We start from the raw sequence: 18,676 nt of genomic DNA on the forward strand, positions 1-18,676 counted from the left end.
TAAGCTGTCAGTCTGCTTCCTGTTAGCATGCTGCTAATCGGCTGCCAGCAGGAGCCTCATTCATATGGATGCTGATTCCACATTAGCATAATGAGCAGCACTTCCAGCCTGACTGCTGTTAGCTGGACGCTAATGTGAGGATGGAGGAGACGGGACACGCTCAGCAGCATGTTTCTATGGCAACAGGCGTGAGGTGAAGAGCGTGTTCTTTATTACTGTAACACATGGACCTGATCAGTGTTTAGCCCTGTGGACCCTGAAGCTGAACAAACAACATAAAACACAGACCAGAGCAGCTCTGAACTTCACCTCACAGTAATCAGATTACTTCTCCATGGAGCAGCTTAAACACTTTGCAAAAAATATATATTTCAAATTCGGACTCCAAAGTGAAACTAAACTGAGTCCATCTGTGATTCCAGTCAGTCTGACTGATGAACACGGTTCTAAATGAGAACAGCAGAACGTTCTCAGTCCTGGACCTATGGACTGGATCTATATATGTCTGCATCATGGATCCACATGGAGAAGAATTGAACAGAGGAAGAGAAACATCTGAATGAGAGACTTGATAAAGATGGAAAAAGATCCAAGAAGATCAGTGAGCAACTAAAAACCAGTGAATCACAGAGTCAGCAGGAATCAGGAGGTCTAGAAGGAGTCATAGTTCCACTAATCAGGAGGTCTAGAAGGAGTCATAGCACCACTAATCAGGAGGTCTAGAAGGAGTCATAGTTCCACTAATCAGGAGGTCTAGAAGGAGTCATAGTTCCACTAATCAGGAGTCTAGAAGGAGTCATAGTTCCACTAATCAGGAGGTCTAGAAGGAGTCATAGTTCCACTAATCAGGAGGTCTAGAAGGAGTCATAGTTCCACTAATCAGGAGGTCTAGAAGGAGTCATAGTTCCACTAATCAGGAGGTCTAGAAGGAGTCATAGTACCACTAATCAGGAGGTCTAGAAGGAGTCATAGTTCCACTAATCAGAGCTCCTAAAATGACTCCACAGACAGTGAACTACTTTCTCCATCCAGCTGTAAAACAGACATCAGCTGCTTCAGACTTGGTTCAGGGGTTCTCCATGGAAACCAGAGTTAGTGTGAAGCTCAGACAGTGTGAAGGAACCTTCAGAACATCAACCTCTATGGACGGAGGACCAGAACTAAACCTGGCTGCTGCTCACAACTAAACTTCCAGGTGAAGAACATGAGAAGAAGCCTGATGGATGCTGGAGAACATTCTCTGGTCAGATGAAGATCAATGAGTTGGGCTCAGATGGAGTCCAGATGTTTGGTGAGAACCTGACCAGGACTACCACAGTGGATGGATGGTCCTGACAGTGAAGCACGGAGGAGGCGGTATGGTGATCTGGGGCTGCATGAGATCAGAAGGTGTTGGGGAAATGACATTTATAAAAACAATTGACATTTATAAAAACAAATGACTTGATATTTGTCTAGAATGACATAAAATTGTCCAAAACAACTAGAAATGTCCAAATGACTTTGAATTTGCCGAATGAGCTACAAGATGTGGTGGTTTCAGTTTAGACGGAGGCGGGTGTACTCCAGAGTTCCTGCTGGTGGTTGAGGGCTTTAATGAAGTGAAGTCTGACAGCAGAATGAGACTGAAGGCTGAGATGGTTTTAAAGCTGCAACTCTTTGATGTGGAGAGCTGCTCAGTATTCATGAATTCAGCTCTCAGGGTTCCTGCTGCCGAGCACTCAGAGTGTTTACGAGTCGGACAGCAGATCAAATAGCTGAATCCTTTTAGACGGGGCTCAGGATTAAACACTGGAGCTGCTCCTCATGTTTTTTTACCTCTTCAGGCTCTAAAAGGGCACAAATGGAAACACTCAGGAGGCTGTAAAAGCTGCATTCAAGTGCAGTCTGGACTTTAAAAACTCCACTGTGATGCTGGGAGGAGCTTTTATTTTGGTGTTGCACAGGTTTAGTGTGTCTACGGCAGGAAATGAGATGCTGGTCATTAAAGCATGCTTCATTTAAATATAGCTGGTAGTGCTGTCATGTGTGTGTCTTTGTGGATGTTTTGTGTCTTTGTGGTGTTTTGTGTCTTTGTGGTGTTTTGTGTCTCGTGTTTTTTTGCGTCTCTCTGTGGTGCTTTTGTGCCTCTTTTTGGTTGTTTTGTGTCTCTTTTTTCCTGTCTCTTTGTGGTTGTTTTGTGTCTCTTTGTGGTTGTTTTGTGTCTCTCTGTGGTTGTTTTGTGTCTCTTTGTGGTTGTTTTGTGTCTCTCTGTGGTTGTTTTGTGTCTCTTTGTGGTTGTTTTGTGAGTCTTTGTGGTGTTTTGTCAGAACCTCTCAGACCTTCAGGTTCTTTCTGTTTCCAGAGCTGACAGCTGACCTGCTCTGACAGGAACCAGATAATCGATGTTCTTCACCGTTAATCTTCTTTGTGTTGATGGTTCTCTGTTGGTGATCTGCTGTAAAAACTGTAAAAACACTCAGCAGCAGCTCAGGTTCCTCGTAACGTTTAACAGATCCAGGTTCTGTTCAAACTCAACATGTAGAAATGTGAGATGAAGCTTCAGCCTCACAGTCTGACAGAAACAGATAAAAGAGATTTATTCCTCCACTTTACGGTCTGATGGAGACGCTCAGCATGTCTACTGCTTCTCCTAAAGAACCGATGGGTTCTAGATTACACCTCCACATCGGTTCTCCTGAAGAACTTTAAAGAAAGAGATCGACACTCAATGTTTTGATGGATCAAACTCAGGTCTGAACGGTAGAAGATCAACCCTGTGAGCTCTGAAGGTCTCAGATATCAAGATGATCTCGTTGGAACATGAAAAAGGTCTCGTTAAAACTAAAATCATCTCATCACAACAGTGAAAACATCAGGGCGTCGATGAAGAGGTTCCTGTTAGAACGTTAGGCACATCCTACGGAATGTGAAGCAGAACTCAGGAGAACGAGAAATGGATCTTGAAAAGATGTGAAAACGATCTCAGTGGAACATGACGAGTTCTTTATAGAACAAGAAGCATGTTTTCTTAAAGCATAAACAGGATCCAGATAGAACGTGAAAACGATATAAGAACAGAGAAGGATTCTGATAGAACGCTAAATAGACCTTATTGAAACATGAAACTAACCTTGCCAGCAAGTTGATTTCTCGCGATATTTGTGAGTTCACAAATCTCTCAAGAAACCATCTTGCTCCGCTCCCGCATTCACTGTTCGTACAGAGCCAAGTTGGCACGGGCCAATCACGCAGCAGTATTCGTGTGTGGGGCGGGATATCCGGGTGTGAAGACGACACCAAGCGCCAGTAGATCAAAACAAACACGGCAACGGAGGACAACGATCGTGTAGATGCTGCTATTAAGTCAGTTTTAGCTGAATCTCCTATCGCTTCTTTGAAGGAAGAACAACGAGAGGCGCTTTGTGCATTTCTGGATGGTAAAGATGTTTGTGCTTTTTTACCTACGGGTTTTGGTCAGAGTTTAATCTACCAATTGGCTCCGCTCGTTGTGAAGATCCCGCGATTGGCTAAAAACAAACCTGTCAGAGGCGGGACATACTGTTGCATTGTCCAATCCGTGCCTCTTTCCTCCGAACAGATTTACATGGAGCGGTCCCAGATTGATATTGTGGAGTACTATCAAGTACTACACAATTATTAATCTGGCTATTGCCAGGTTAACATGAAACGGCTTCTGTTGAAATGTTTCAATGATCTTGTTAGAACATGAGAAATGGAAAAGGATCTGACTAGAACATTCAAGGATCTTGTGAGACCATGAAATTATTTCATTAGAACATCAAATGTTCTTAGTAGAACATTAAATGATCTCTTTAGAACTGACAGCAGATTGAGGACTGAGAGAACGTGCAGCATTCATTAATAATCTTGTTTTTCTGTATTTGTTCTCCATGGTTTCTCTTTACAGACAGACTTTCTGGACATTTCGTTGAGCTGCTGCTCATTCGGTTCTTGGGCCTGTTTCACGAAGCAGGTTCACTGAAAACTCTGAGTTTCTTAACCCTGAAATGAGGGAAACTCAGAGTTTTCTGTTTCATGAAGCGAGGTAACTTAACCCTGAGACAGAGGGGTAACTCCAGCCTGTTTCACAAAGAGGGGTAACTTCAACTCTCGGTCAGTTACCGCAAGTAACAGACTCTATGACTCTAACCTGCTCACCAGCAGGTTTATCTGAGAAAACCTCCAGTTTCTCTCTGTCTCCGCCCTCTTTCAGCCACACGCTGTTTCATTTCCTCATTCATTCAGTCAGTAAGCGAGCGAGTTTTGGCGTAGAACAGCTTTTATTAACGATCCAGTGGATAAAGGAGCAGCATTACTGCACAGATCATTAAATATTCGTCGGTAGATTGTTATCAGACCGAGCATAAATGTTCTCGCATTTCCGGACAATTATCGGTTTGAGCGGTACCGTTTCGTAATCGTTTCAAGTCCATAATCTACATAAACACCTAATCCGTCCTTACATTTACATTACCAACCAGTCATGCTCTCACATCCAGCAGATATTGTGTGTTGCGCTGCGGTTCTTTGCAAATAGAAGTTTTTATATAATGTCAGAGATGCAGAGTAAGACAACTGTATGGAGGACAGTCAGAAAAGTTTTCCTGATCCTGAAACAACTTTTACCATCATTGTGGTTTTCCTGGACATAAACCTGTCAGAGCATCAAGGAGGATCCACAGGATTGCAGGTGAATGATGTAGAGATCTGTTACATTCATTTAAAATCATATTCTGTTAATGACATTGTGCTGCAGCCTCAGACTGGGATCAGTCATTTTAATTTCTTTTAGGATTTCCCAGTGTGATTGGCTGCATAGATGCACACACATCCCCATCACAGCTCCCTCACATCATGAACAGGAAGTCCATTCACAGCATAAATGTGCAGGTAGGCTACAGGTAGACTGACTACTGTTTCTAAATGTTAAAGACTGCATCATAGTTCAACATCTGTCATTCTCTGCACTGTCCAGATCATATGTGATGCTGCATACATCATTTCTAATGTGGAGGCCACGTGGTCTGGGTCTGTTCATGACTCCAGGATTTATGGAGTCTAACCTGAGCAACAGACTGCAGTGTGGTCAGCAGCATAAAGATTTTCACAATAGAATTCTCTTGTCTCCCTCCTTTAATATGCTCTGATGTATCCACTATACATTACAGGAGAGTTTGATGGCCTTCTGCTGGGTGACAGGGGTTACCATGACAACCCAGGCTGATGACCTCATACCCTGACCCTGAACCAGGCCCCCAACAGAACTTCAACCGGACTCACTGCAGGACCAGAGCCCGGGTGGAGATGACCATAGGCCTGCTGAAAGCCCGTTTCCAGAGCCTACGTCTCCTCAGGGTGACCCCTGAGAGGGCCTGTGATATTACTGTGGCATGTGTTGTTCTTCATAATATTACCACTATTAGAGGAGAGCAACACCCTGCCCTACAAACTGAAGACCCAGATGATGAGCCCATCCACCTGCAGCTATCCAGGACAGCAGAGCAGTCAGAGACACCGTATGCAAGAATCACTTTAGAGTTTAAGTCTCCATCATCACCACCACAGCAAATAAAGACATGATACACATTTCATTTGCTCTTCTTTATTTCCTACAAATAAAGAGATAGTTCAGTTCATGTTCCAGTAGTTAACATAATTCACCTGTGACCATCACCAACCTCTAACTTGTGCTCCACTATTTCAATTTACAGATCTGCCCTCCTAATCTGTTTTTGGATTTTTAATCAGCAAATGCAGTTTGTAAATCTGTTTTACTGATAACTGGGAATACATAGAGGACATTCAATTCTACAGTTGCACATGAATCCACAGAATGAAGCTCTGGTGTTTCCTGAACATCCATCTCACTGTGTCAGTCTGTGCAGTGGAAGCTGAGGAACCATCCTGCTGCTGTCCAGCCATGCTCTGTTAAAAAGATGAGAATGTGCAACACTTCAGTGTAGGCTAAATGTCACACTCTATATTCCACCCAGAATGTGAATGAGAAGAGAACTATCAGTAACATCCTCTGTATGTCTTTCTGGATCTCCTCTGTAAAGGCAGCAGACACAGGTTCATCCTCTTCATCCTAGATCAGTGACATGTTTCAGTAAACTTAAACTACCATTTGGATCAATCTGTGGAGTGTTGCCTACTTACAGTTACAAGGTATATATATATATATATATATATATATATATATATATATATATATATATGCATCCATGACATTTTATACCACTGTTTTACAGGCATCTGCTTTCTTTCTGTTGGCTGAGCAGAAGTCTATGTTAGTTTAAATAGTCTTAATTATTTAACAGGACATGATATGGATGCAGACATTTAGGCTGTGTGGATAAAACAACTGCACAGTCAAACAGCCACTTAATATTTAGGATACTTTACAATGTAAAACATGATCAACATGAAGTACCTCCATGAGATAATGCCGAGGTCTGACCTGTTTTGAACAATGTTTTTATATTTCATATTAAGCTGCTGCCCTGCAGGATTCCTCTAAATGAAATAATTAATATTCTACCATTCAGACCAGTTTATTTCCTGCCATATATTATTTATGATTACAAAGGACTACATTTAAACTTCCGCGATTTGATCCGTGTTCTCACGCTCGTCTCTCTCTCTTTTGCAGCTGCCAGGTGGTGTTGCACTTCTTTCTAAAAACGTGTTCAAACTCGCCATATGAGCGCGTTAAAAACTTCCAGTTCAAAAACGCAGCCTTCGCTTCCCCGTTTCCATGGTGACTCGTCGAATCGGGGTTCCATTGATGCTGTCTTTTCAGACTTGCGGTGCACGCGCGTAACTCCGGGTCAAACTACTCCGAGTTTGATTAAACCAACTCATATCAGCCGTTGTGAAACCGAAAACTCAGAGTTTCTATCTCAGAGTAGATCAAACTCAGAGTTTGTTGAAGCTGCTTCATGAAACAGGGCCCTTATCTGCCTCCTTCTGTTCCCAGAAGTTCCTCTCTTTGTGATATTTTGGTTGTGTTTCTGCACAAAGGCTGCCGATGGAAGACGTGTTGATGTGAGGAACCTTTCAGCTCCGTGGGGGAAAAACAGAACAAACAGGTTCTTCTCTCAGGAGGGTTCTTCAGGGTTCTGCTGCTGTTACGTCATCAAAGTGAACTCCTATGGTTTGCTGTGATTGTTCAGCTCAGTTCACCAAAATAGAGCATAACCGTCACAGAACCAGAACCAAATGAAGAACACACCAGAACCCTTCACTTATGGTTTCATGTTTTATTTATGGGAAAACACACATTTTAGGAACGTTAAATCGATGATCTGATCAGGCCTTCAGATCAAATCAGACATTTTTAATAAACAGAGACACGACGGTGGATAAACCATCATCTGTGGTTAAAGTTCAGAGTTGAGTGATCCGTCGTCCCCCTCACTGACTGGACACGCTGATCACTCTTTATTTTAATGGAGACCAAACATGATGTTCACAAAACTTTAGTTTGTCCCCAGGGGGTGATTAAAAAGAAACGTAGAGAAGTCAGTGCAACAACGACATATATCACAACACCACTAAAAAAAGACACAAAGCTGCCAAAAAAACACACAAAACACCCACAAAGACACGCAAAATTATCACAAAACTGCCTCAGAGACACAAAACAACCACAAATAGACACAAAATTAACACAAAACAACCACAGACACAAATAACACAAAACAACCACAAATAGACACAAAATTAACACAAACAACCACAACAGACCAAATTAACACAAAACAACCACAAATAGACACAAAATTAACACAAAACAACCACAAACAGATACAAAATTAACACAAACAACCACAACAAGATACAAAATTAACACAAAACTACCACAAACAGATACAAATTAACACAAAACTTACCACAAATAGACACAAATTAACACCAAAACAACCACAAACAGATACAAAATTAACACAAAACAACCACAAACAGATACAAAATTAACACAAAACTACCACAAATAGACACAAAATTAAACACAAAAACAACCACAGACACAAAAATTAACACAAAACAACCACAAATAGACACAAAATTAACACAAAACTACGCCAAACAGATACAAAATTAACACAAACAACCAAAATAGACACAAAATTAACACAAAACAACCACAGACACAAAATTAACACAAAACAACCACAAACAGATACAAAATTAACACAAAACAACCACAGACACAAAATTAACACAAAACTACCACAAACAGATACAAAATTAACCACAAAACAACCACAAACAGATACAAATTAACACAAAACTACCACAAATAGACACAAATTAACACAAAACAACCACAGACACAAAATTAACACAAAAAACCACAAATAGACACAAAAATTAAACACAAAACTACCCCAAACAGATACAAAATTAACACAAAACAACCACAACAGATACAAAATTAACACAAAACTACCACAAATAGACACAAAATTAACAACACAACCACAGACACAAAATTAACACAAAACAACCACAAATAGACACAAAATTAACACAAAACTACACAAACAGATACAAAATTAACACAAAACAACCACAAACAGATACAAAAATTAACACAAAACTACCACAAATAGACACAAAATTAACACAAACAACCACAAACAGATACAAAATTAACACAAAACTACCACAAATAGACACAAAATTAACACAAAACAACCACAGACACAAAATTAACACAAAACAACCACAAATAGACACAAAATTAACACAAAACAACCACAATAGACACAAAATTAACACAAAAACTACCCCAAACAGATACAAAATTAACGACAAACTACCACAATAGACACAAAATTAACACAAAACAACCACAGACACAAAATTACACAAAACAACCCACAAATAGACACAAATTAACACAAAACAACCACAATAGACACAAAATTAACACAAAACAACCACAAACAGATACAAAATTAACACAAAACTACCACAAATAGACACAAAATTAACACAAAACAACCACAGACGCCAAAATTAACACAAACAACCACAAAATAGACACAAAATTAACACAAAACAACCCCAAACAGATACAAATTAACACAAAACTACCACAAATAGAACACAAAATTAACACAAAACTACCACCAAATAGACACAAAAATTAACACAAAACTACCACAAATAGACACAAAATTAACACAAAACAACCACAAACAGATACAAAAGTTAACACAAAACTACCACAAATAGACACAAAATTAACACAAAACAACCACAGACACAAAATTAACACAAAACAACCACAAATAGACACAAAAATTAACACAAAACTACCCCAAACAGATACAAAATTAACACAAAACTACCACAAATAGACACAAAATTAACACAAAACACCACAGACACAAATTAACACAAAACAACCACAAATAGACACAAAATTAACACAAACAACCACAAATAGACACAAAATTAACACAAAACAACCACAAACAGATACAAAATACACAAAACTACCACAAATAGACACAAATTAACACAAAACAACCACAGACGCAAAATTAACACAAAACAACCACAAATAGACACAAAATTAACACAAAACTACCCCAAACAGATACAAAATTAACACAAAAACTACCACAAATAGACACAAAATTAACACAAAACAACCACAAATAGACACAAAATTAACACAAAACAACCACAAACAGATACAAAATTAACACAAAAACTACCACAAATAGACACAAAATTAACACAAAACAACCACAGACACAAATTAACACAAAACAACCACAAATAGACACAAATTAACACAAAACTACCCCAAACAGATAACAAATTAACACAAAACTACCACAAATAGACACAAAATTAACACAAAACAACCACAGACACAAAATTAACACAAAACAACCACAAATAGACACAAAATAACACAAAACAACCACAAATAGACACAAAATTAACACAAAACAACCACAAACAGATACAAAATTAACACAAAACTACCCCAAACAGATACAAAATTAACACAAACAAACCACAAACAGACACAAAATTAACACAAAACAACCACAAACAGACACAAAATTAACATAAAACAACCACAAACAGATACAAAATTAACACAAAACTACCCCAAACAGACACAAAATTAACACAAAACAACCACAAACAGACACAAATTAACACAAAACACCCCAAACAGACACAAAATTAACACAAAACAACCACAAACAGATACAAAATTAACACAAAACTACCCCAAACAGACACAAAATTAACACAAAACAACCACAAACAGACACAAAATTAACACAAAACAACCACAAAATGAGAACAAATGACTGCAAATAAATAACAAATGACCACAGATAATCACAAAACCACCAAAAAGACACAAAACAGCTAAAATCAACACAAACAAAAACCTAAAACAACAACAAAGTACCACAAATGAAGCCCAAACAGAAGCTCCTTCAGCTCCACACACTGCCTCAGAGGTTCCTCTGACTAATGTCACTGTGAGGTGTGAAGAAGAACCGGACAGAACTTAACAGAAACCACCTGAACCCAGTTCCTGAAGGAGTGTGTGTGAGACGTGGAGCTCCACCTCTGTGAGGACACACACCAGTAAACACTGGTCCTCACAGACACACAAAGACCCACAGCGTCTCTTTTTAAGGAGAAAAGAGTTTGACGAAGAATTCAGACTCCAGCTGGACCTCATCTTCATCATCTCCTTCATCCTCCTCTTCCTCCTCCTCTTCATCCTGACCTCCACCTGCTGCTCAGCTCCATCCTCATCCTCACTGATCTGCTCTTCATCTGAATCACACCTCTTATATAAGCACACAATCTGCTGCTCTCTGTTCCATCTATCTATCTATCTATCCATCTATCTATCTATCCATCCATCCATCCATCCATCCATCCATCCATCCATCCATCCATCCATCCATCCATCCATCCATCCATCCATCCATCTAGCCATCTATCTATCTATCTATCTATCTATCTATCTATCTATCTATCTATCTATCTATCTATCTATCTATCTATCCATCTATCTATCTATCCATCCATTCATCCATCCATCCATCCATCCATCTATGCATCCATCCATCCATTCATCCATCTATCTATCTATCTATCTATCTATCTATCTATCTATCCATCTATCTATCTATCTATCTATCTATCTATCTATCTATCTATCTATCTATCTATCTATCTATCTATCTATCTATCTATCTATCCATCCATCCATCCATCCATCCATCTATCTATCTATCTATCTATCTATCTACAGGATGAGGAAGACATCGCGCCAGGAGGTGTTAGACTGGAGGAAACATGACTGGTTGGAGGATTTTAACATATTCCAAATAAACATAAGATATGTAGTAAAACAACCACGAAATGTAACACAAATGGCACACACAAATAGACATAAAATGTGGACCCCCAAACCAGAGAAAACACCTAAAATGTGGGAAGGCACCAAACCATACACAGAAACACGGTGGAAATCATCAAACTGTGACACAAAAAGACCTCAGAAGACATGTTAAACAACGAGGACATATGAAATCCGTCTAAATATGATGCAACGTAATCAAGGCGGTTAGAAGATTTTGGTTATGTGTTTGTATTGTTGTTGTTTGTTTGTGTGTTTCCTGCAGTAAAAGATGAAAACAGATGAGAGTGAAGCAGAAAACTCCAGGACGTGTTGCTGTTTTATGAAACTACCTTCAGGAACAACATTGAAGTTGTGAGTTTCTCTAAAAGCTGCAGTTTTGTTGCAGATAAATTCTATTTCTTTCGTCCGGATTCTTCCTCCCACCAGCCGAGCCGAGCCGGAGCTGCCAGATCTGAGAGGAGGAAAACACAAACTGAATCCTGAAGCTTCTTTATCAGAACACCTCAAACCCAACAGCTGATCGTAGTCCAGAGAACCAAAGCAGAGCTGTTATGGTTTATCTGTATCTGACCGCCCCGTCTGCTGTTGTCCCACATTGTTCTTCTGTTATTGTAATGTGTGTATTATTGTGTTGCGTGTAGTTGTGTGTTATGTTGTTGTATTATTGTGTAGTTGTGTTGCTGTGTTGTTATGTTGTTGATATTGTGTAGTTGTGTAGTTGTGTTGCTGTGTTGTTATGTGTTGTATTATTGTGTTGCTGTGTAGTTGTGAGTTGTGTTGCTGTGTTGTTATGTTGTGTATATTGTGTAGTTGTGTAGTTGTGTGCTGTGTCTGTCCGTCTGCTGCTGGTCTCAGAATGTTCTCTTAAAGGGCCGTTCTGCTGTTTTCGGTCTGCTGCTGACGGTTTAACCTTTAAATCAGACGTGATCTTCCTCTGCTGCTCCTTCTATGGAAACATCTGCTGCTTTCATTTAAAGTCCTGCTGAGGAACCAGAGGAGTCAGAACCAGATATTACGGCTGCAGAGAAAAAAACTCATTTCACACAAATATTAAAACAGCTGGAACCAGCATGTTCTAACATTGCACATTTGATTCGTTCCTGTGGAGGTTCTGTGTCCCCGTTCTGCTCGTCTTCTGTGGTTTCTGTGCTTGGTTGTCACATATTTGGATCATTTTACTCTTTTTACTTCTACTTTACAGGAATATAAACAAACTGTGATGTTTCTCAGTGATGCCGTCTCCTCGTCCTTCAGATGTTCTTCTGTCTGCAGACTTCTCTCTACTCTGTTCATCTTCTGTACATAGATGTTTCACCATGATGGATGGATCTCCAACTACTAGATCTTCTGCTACAAAACAACCTGAAAGAGACACAAACAACCAGAATTCTGGAAATATTTCATTTAGACTTTTGTAAAAATGAATAAACAAAGAAGTTGTGTCTGACTGATGGAGTCAGAATATGTCGTTTATTAACATTTTAACATCCTGTAACTGCTAAATGCTTCTTTTCCACTGAGTTCTAACTTTGTGCAGATCAGAGCAGATAAAGAGCAGTCTGAATGCTGCTTCCTGCAGCTCTGAATCAACACAAATCACAAAGAAAACACAACTCAGCAGTGGCCAGCGACTACTCTACATTTCCCATGAGCCTTTGCTGCTGATCACGGCTCAGACTTTATGATCAGTGTCAGGAAAAAAATGCACAAACAGGCTGAGAGAGTCACACAGAGCAGCAGAAATACACAACTTCAGCAGCAAAATAGCAAACACACACACACACAACACATATGGAACCAGGACCAGGACCAGGACCAGGACCAGGACCAGGACCAGGACCAGGACCAGGACCAGGACCAGGACCAGGACCAGACCAGACGATCAGCTGAGGCCCAAAAATACACCAGAACATGTTACTGCAGAGTTTATTAATAAAAACACTGAGACCCTCTAAACACACACAGACACACAACCTAGAAACAGACACACACAGACACACACAACCTACACACAGACACACACAGACACACAAAGCTCCATCAGTGCCAACAAAGACACAACAGCTCTCAATAAGGAGACACAAAATCACCACAAAGAGAGCCGACAAAGTACCAGAAAGATACAAAACCACCACAAATAAATGATAATGTGTAAAAAAAAAACACAAAACACACAAAACTGGCAGAAATAAAGACACAAAATTAACCTGTGACAAAAAGACACAACACAAAAACGGACAAAGAAGTAAACAAAACAATAGAGAAACACAACGACAACAAAAAACAACAACAAAGAGAGCAGAGAAGTGTGTGGTTGTGCGTTTGTGGTGAACACACTGACAGGTTTAACAGGGTCTCTACACAGTGTGAGTCACGCTCTGACAGAACGCGCAGGTTGTGTGTCTGTGACAGTCAGTGTGCGACCTCCAGGTCCTGGGAAGAAGCTGCTGCTGGATTCCTCCACAAGTCTGCTAATCTGACGGATTACAGAGGAAACAACAACGTGTGTTACTGTGTGTGTGAGCGACAACAGTGTTGTTACATTGTGTGTGTGATAACAGTGTGTTACTGTGTGTGTGATAACAGTGTGTTACTGTGTGTGTGATAACAGTGTGTTGCCTGCAGTTGAGTGATGAGCAGCTTCACATATTAAAGGGGACATACACACGTGGACAAAATTGTTTGGTACCCCTCAGTTAAAGAAGGAAAAACCCACAATTCTCACTGAAATCACTTGAAACTCACAAAAGTAACAATAAATAAAAATTTATTGAAAATTAAATAATCAAAAACAGCCATTACTTTTGAATTGTTGATTAACATAATTATTTAAAAAAACAAACTAATGAAAAGGCCTGGACAAAAATGATGGTACCTCTATAAAAGATTGAAAACTATTTGACCAGAGTGACATGATTAACTCAGGTGTGTCATTTAATTGACATCACAGGTGTTTTCCAAACTCATAATCAGTCAGTCTGCCTATTTAAAGGGAGACAAGTAGTCACCCTGCTGTTTGGTGAAAAGGTGTGTACCACACTGAACATGGACAACAGAAAGCGAAGGAGAGAATTGTCCCAGGACATCCGAAAAAAATTGATAGACAAACATCTTAAAGGTAAAGGCTATAAGACCATCTCTAAACAGCTTGAAGTTCCTGTGACAACAGTGGCTCATATTATTCAGAAGTTCAAGACCCACGGGACAGTAGCCAACCTCCCTGGACGTGGCCGCAAGAGGAAAATTGATGACAAATTGAAGAGACGGATCGTTGGAATTGTATCCAAAGAGCCCAGAGCAACCTCCAAAGAAATTAAAGGTGAACTCCAAGGCCAAGGTACATCAGTGTCAGATCGCACCATTCGTCGTTGTTTGAGCCAAAGTGGACTTCATGGGAGACGACAAGGAGGACACCACTGCTGAAAAAAACTCATAAAAAAGCCAGACTGGAATTTGCAAAAATGCATGTTGACAAGCCACAAAGCTTCTGGGAGAATGTCCTTTGGACAGATGAGACCAAACTGGAGCTTTTTGGTAAGGCACATCAACTCTATGTTCATAGACTCAAAAACCAAGCATACGAAGAAAAGAACACTGTCCCTACGGTGAAACATGGAGGAGGCTCAGTAATGTTTGGGGCTGCTTTGCTGCATCTGGCACAGGGTGTCTTGAAAGTGTGCAAGGTACGATGAAATCTGAAGACTATCAAGGCATTCTGGAGAGAAATGTGCTGCCTAGTGTCAGAAAGCTTGGTCTCAGTCGCAGGTCATGGGTCTTCCAACAGGACAACGATCCAAAACACACAGCCAAAACACCCAAGAATGGCTGAGAGAAAAGCGTTGGACTATTCTAAAGTGGCCTTCTATGAGCCCAGATCTGAATCCATTGAACATATGTGGAGGAGCTGAAACATGCCATTTGGAGAAGACACCCATCAAACCTGAGACAACTGGAGCTGTTTGCTCATGAGGAGTGGGCCAAAATACCTGTTGACAGCTGCAGAACGCTCATTGACAAATACAGAAAATCGTTTTAATTGCAGTGATGGCCTCAAAAGGTTGTGCAACAAAATATTAAGTTATGGGTACCATCATTTTTGTCGAGCCCTATTTCATTAGTTTGTTTTTTTAAATAATTATGTTAATCAACAATTCAAAAGTGATGGCTGATTTTGATTATTTAATTTTCAATACATTTTTATTTATTGTTACTTTTGTGAGTTTCAAGTGATTTCAGTGAGAATTGTGGGTTTTTCCTTCTTTAACTGAGGGGTACCAACAATTTTGTCCACGTGTGTATTATGCAAACCTCACTTTGTGAAAGTGTTCTTACAGTAGTGTGTGTTGCAGTAGCTCATTATGAGGTTTGAATTTGAACACTGTCTGTTTCCTCCCTGCCTTGCTCCACCACATTTTGTGAAAATGCCTGCTCAAACGTCCGATTTTGATTTGGGTCCGCTTATGACGAAATAAGCGGATTTAACTCCTCCCCCTGACTGCGCCCCCTCTCTGCACGGTCCTACCAGCGTGCATTGTCCTGGGTGAGGGAGGGGGTTCTGGAGTGGCGGTTTCCCTCACAGCGCCGCTCTTCTCTCGTTTCCCGGAGCTCGGCTTCTCGGTGCGGGCGCCGGGCAGGCTCGTGTGAAGTCACCAGGCTCATGGCACCGGTAGCAGCCGTCTGGAGAGCGGCGGCGACGTAGGCGGCTCGGTCTCTCGCCCCTCTTCTTCTCCGGGCCGGTACTCAGCCATCCTGACATGCGGCTTGAACGTGGAAGTCGTGGGGGGGCCGGGACGTGAGCCTCTCTCGGCTTCTCGTAGTGCCTCGGCTGCCGGAGCATCTCCCCAGCCGCTGGCAGCCAGCCGCCGGGCACCACCAGCCAAGAGTGGGGAGCCGCCCGGCGCCGCTGCTGTGAGGAGAGCAGCGGCGCCGGGCCATGAGCCTGGTGACTTCGCACGAGACTGCCCGGCGCCTGCACCGAGAAGCCGAGCTCTGGGAAACGAGAGAAGAGTGGCACTGTGAGGGAACCGCCACTCCAGAACCCCCTGGCTGGCTGCTGGAGGCTGGGGAGATGCTCTGGCAGCCGCAGAGCATCTCTCCTGCTAGCGGCTGCTGCCTGTGGCGGCCCACCGTTTCGCCGCGGCGGGTTCTTGGTGTGGTGGAGCTGTCGGGGATTACGGGAGCGAACTCTCCGCTGGCCGGCTCTTTTCCTCTTGGGTTTGCTCCTAAGAGGCGGCTCAGTCCCTCGGTGACAGGCTCGTTGGAGCTCCCTCAGTTCTTCCTCCATCTGCAGTCGGGCGAGCGCCATCCCACTTCTGACACCAATGTAGCACTGAGCGTCCTCTCCCAGAGAGGGGAGGGGGAGTGGACAGCTGCGTTCATTTGCATACCTGGAAGCAGGCCCAGAAACAGTCTGCTCTGAGGAGGGCTGGTGAGAATGAATTTTTCGATCACTGAAACTCCAAACAAAGGATGTTTTTGGGGCGAACAAACTTAAATACTATGTTTTTGGGCTTCTGAGACCTATATGACCTGACTGAAAAATAGCATAATATGGGACCTTTAATGCAGTTTAATGGAGACACAGACAGATTTCCTATTTGATGTTGTTTATTTTTCAGAGCTGCAGCTGCTGAACACCTCCCAATGAAAACACTTAATAAGCAGCTCAACAACACAACACAACACAACACAACACAACAAAACACAACACAACACACAACTGCCTCCACCATGCTTCATCATGATGCTGCCTCCACCATGCTTCACATCATGATGCTGCCTCCACCATGCTTCATCATGATGCTGCCTCCACCATGCTCCATCATGATGCTGCCACCACCATGCTTCATCATGATGCTGCCTCCACCGTGCTTCACATCATGATGCTGCCTCCACCATGCTTCACATCATGATGCTGCCTCCACCATGCTTCACACCATGATGCTGCCACCACCATGCTTCATCATGATGCTGCCTCCACCATGCTTCACACCATGATGCTGCCTCCACCATGCTTCATCATGATGCTGCCTCCACCATGCTTCACACCATGATGCTGCCTCCACCATGCTTCATCATGATGCTGCCTCCACCGTGCTTCACACCATGATGCTGCCTCGACCGTGCTTCACATCATGATGCTGCCTTCACCGTGCTTCATATCATGATGCTGCCTCCACCGTGCTTCATCATGATGCTGCCTCCACCGTGCTTCACACCATGATGCTGCCACCACCATGCTTCATCATGATGCTGCCTCCACCGTGCTTCACACCATGATGCTGCCTCCACCGTGCTTCATATCATGATGCTGCCTCCACCATGCTTCACACCATGATGCTGTCTCCACCATGCTTCATCATGATGCTGCCCCCACCATGCTTCACAACATGATGCTGCTCCACCATGCTTCACACCATGATGCTGCCTCCACCATGCTTCATCATGATGCTGCCACCACCATGCTTCATCATGATGCTTCCTCCACCATGCTTCACACCATGATGCTGCCTCCACCGTGTTTCACATCATGATACTGCCTCCACCATGCTTCACATCATGATGCTGCCACCACCATGCTTCATCATGATGCTGCCTCCACCATGCTTCACACCATGATGCTGCCTCCACCATGCTTCATCATGATGCTGCCTCCACCATGCTTCACACCATGATGCTGCCACCACCATGCTTCATCATGATGCTGCCTCCACCATGCTTCATCATGATGCTGCCTCCACCATGCTTCATCATGATGCTGCCTCCACCATGCTTCACACCATGATGCTGCCTCCACCATGCTTCATCATGATGCTGCCTCCACCATGCTTCATCATGATGCTGCCTCCACCATGCTTCACACCATGATGCTGCCTCCACCATGCTTCACACCATGATGCTGCCTCCACCATGCTTCATCATGATGCTGCCTCCACCATGCTTCACACCATGATGCTGCCACCACCATGCTTCATCATGATGCTGCCACCACCATGCTTCACATCATGATGCTGCCTCCACCATGCTTCACACCATGATGCTGCCTCCACCATGCTTCATCATGATGCTGCCTCCACCATGCTTCACACCATGATGCTGCCTCCACCATGCTTCATCATGATGCTGCCTCCACCGTGCTTCACACCATGATGCTGCCTCCACCGTGCTTCACATCATGATGCTGCCTCCACCGTGCTTCATATCATGATGCTGCCTCCACCGTGCTTCATCATGATGCTGCCTCCACCG

General features: G+C 42.3%; 1 long non-coding RNA gene across 2 annotated transcripts; it reads left to right on the forward strand.

Moving 5' to 3' along the window:
* Positions 1–498: 498 nt before the first annotated feature.
* Positions 499–1,027, forward strand: LOC127530684 (uncharacterized). 2 transcript variants are annotated; one of them, XR_007937356.1, is made up of 2 exons: positions 499–751; positions 819–1,027. It is a non-coding gene; the product is annotated as an uncharacterized LOC127530684 (long non-coding RNA). The 2 variants fall into 2 exon arrangements; XR_007937355.1 differs by having other exon boundaries at positions 499–683.
* Positions 1,028–18,676: the final 17,649 nt, after the last annotated feature.

The sequence above is a fragment of the Acanthochromis polyacanthus genome, chromosome 17 (genome assembly GCF_021347895.1).
Source record: "Acanthochromis polyacanthus isolate Apoly-LR-REF ecotype Palm Island chromosome 17, KAUST_Apoly_ChrSc, whole genome shotgun sequence".
NCBI lineage: Eukaryota > Metazoa > Chordata > Actinopteri > Pomacentridae > Acanthochromis > Acanthochromis polyacanthus.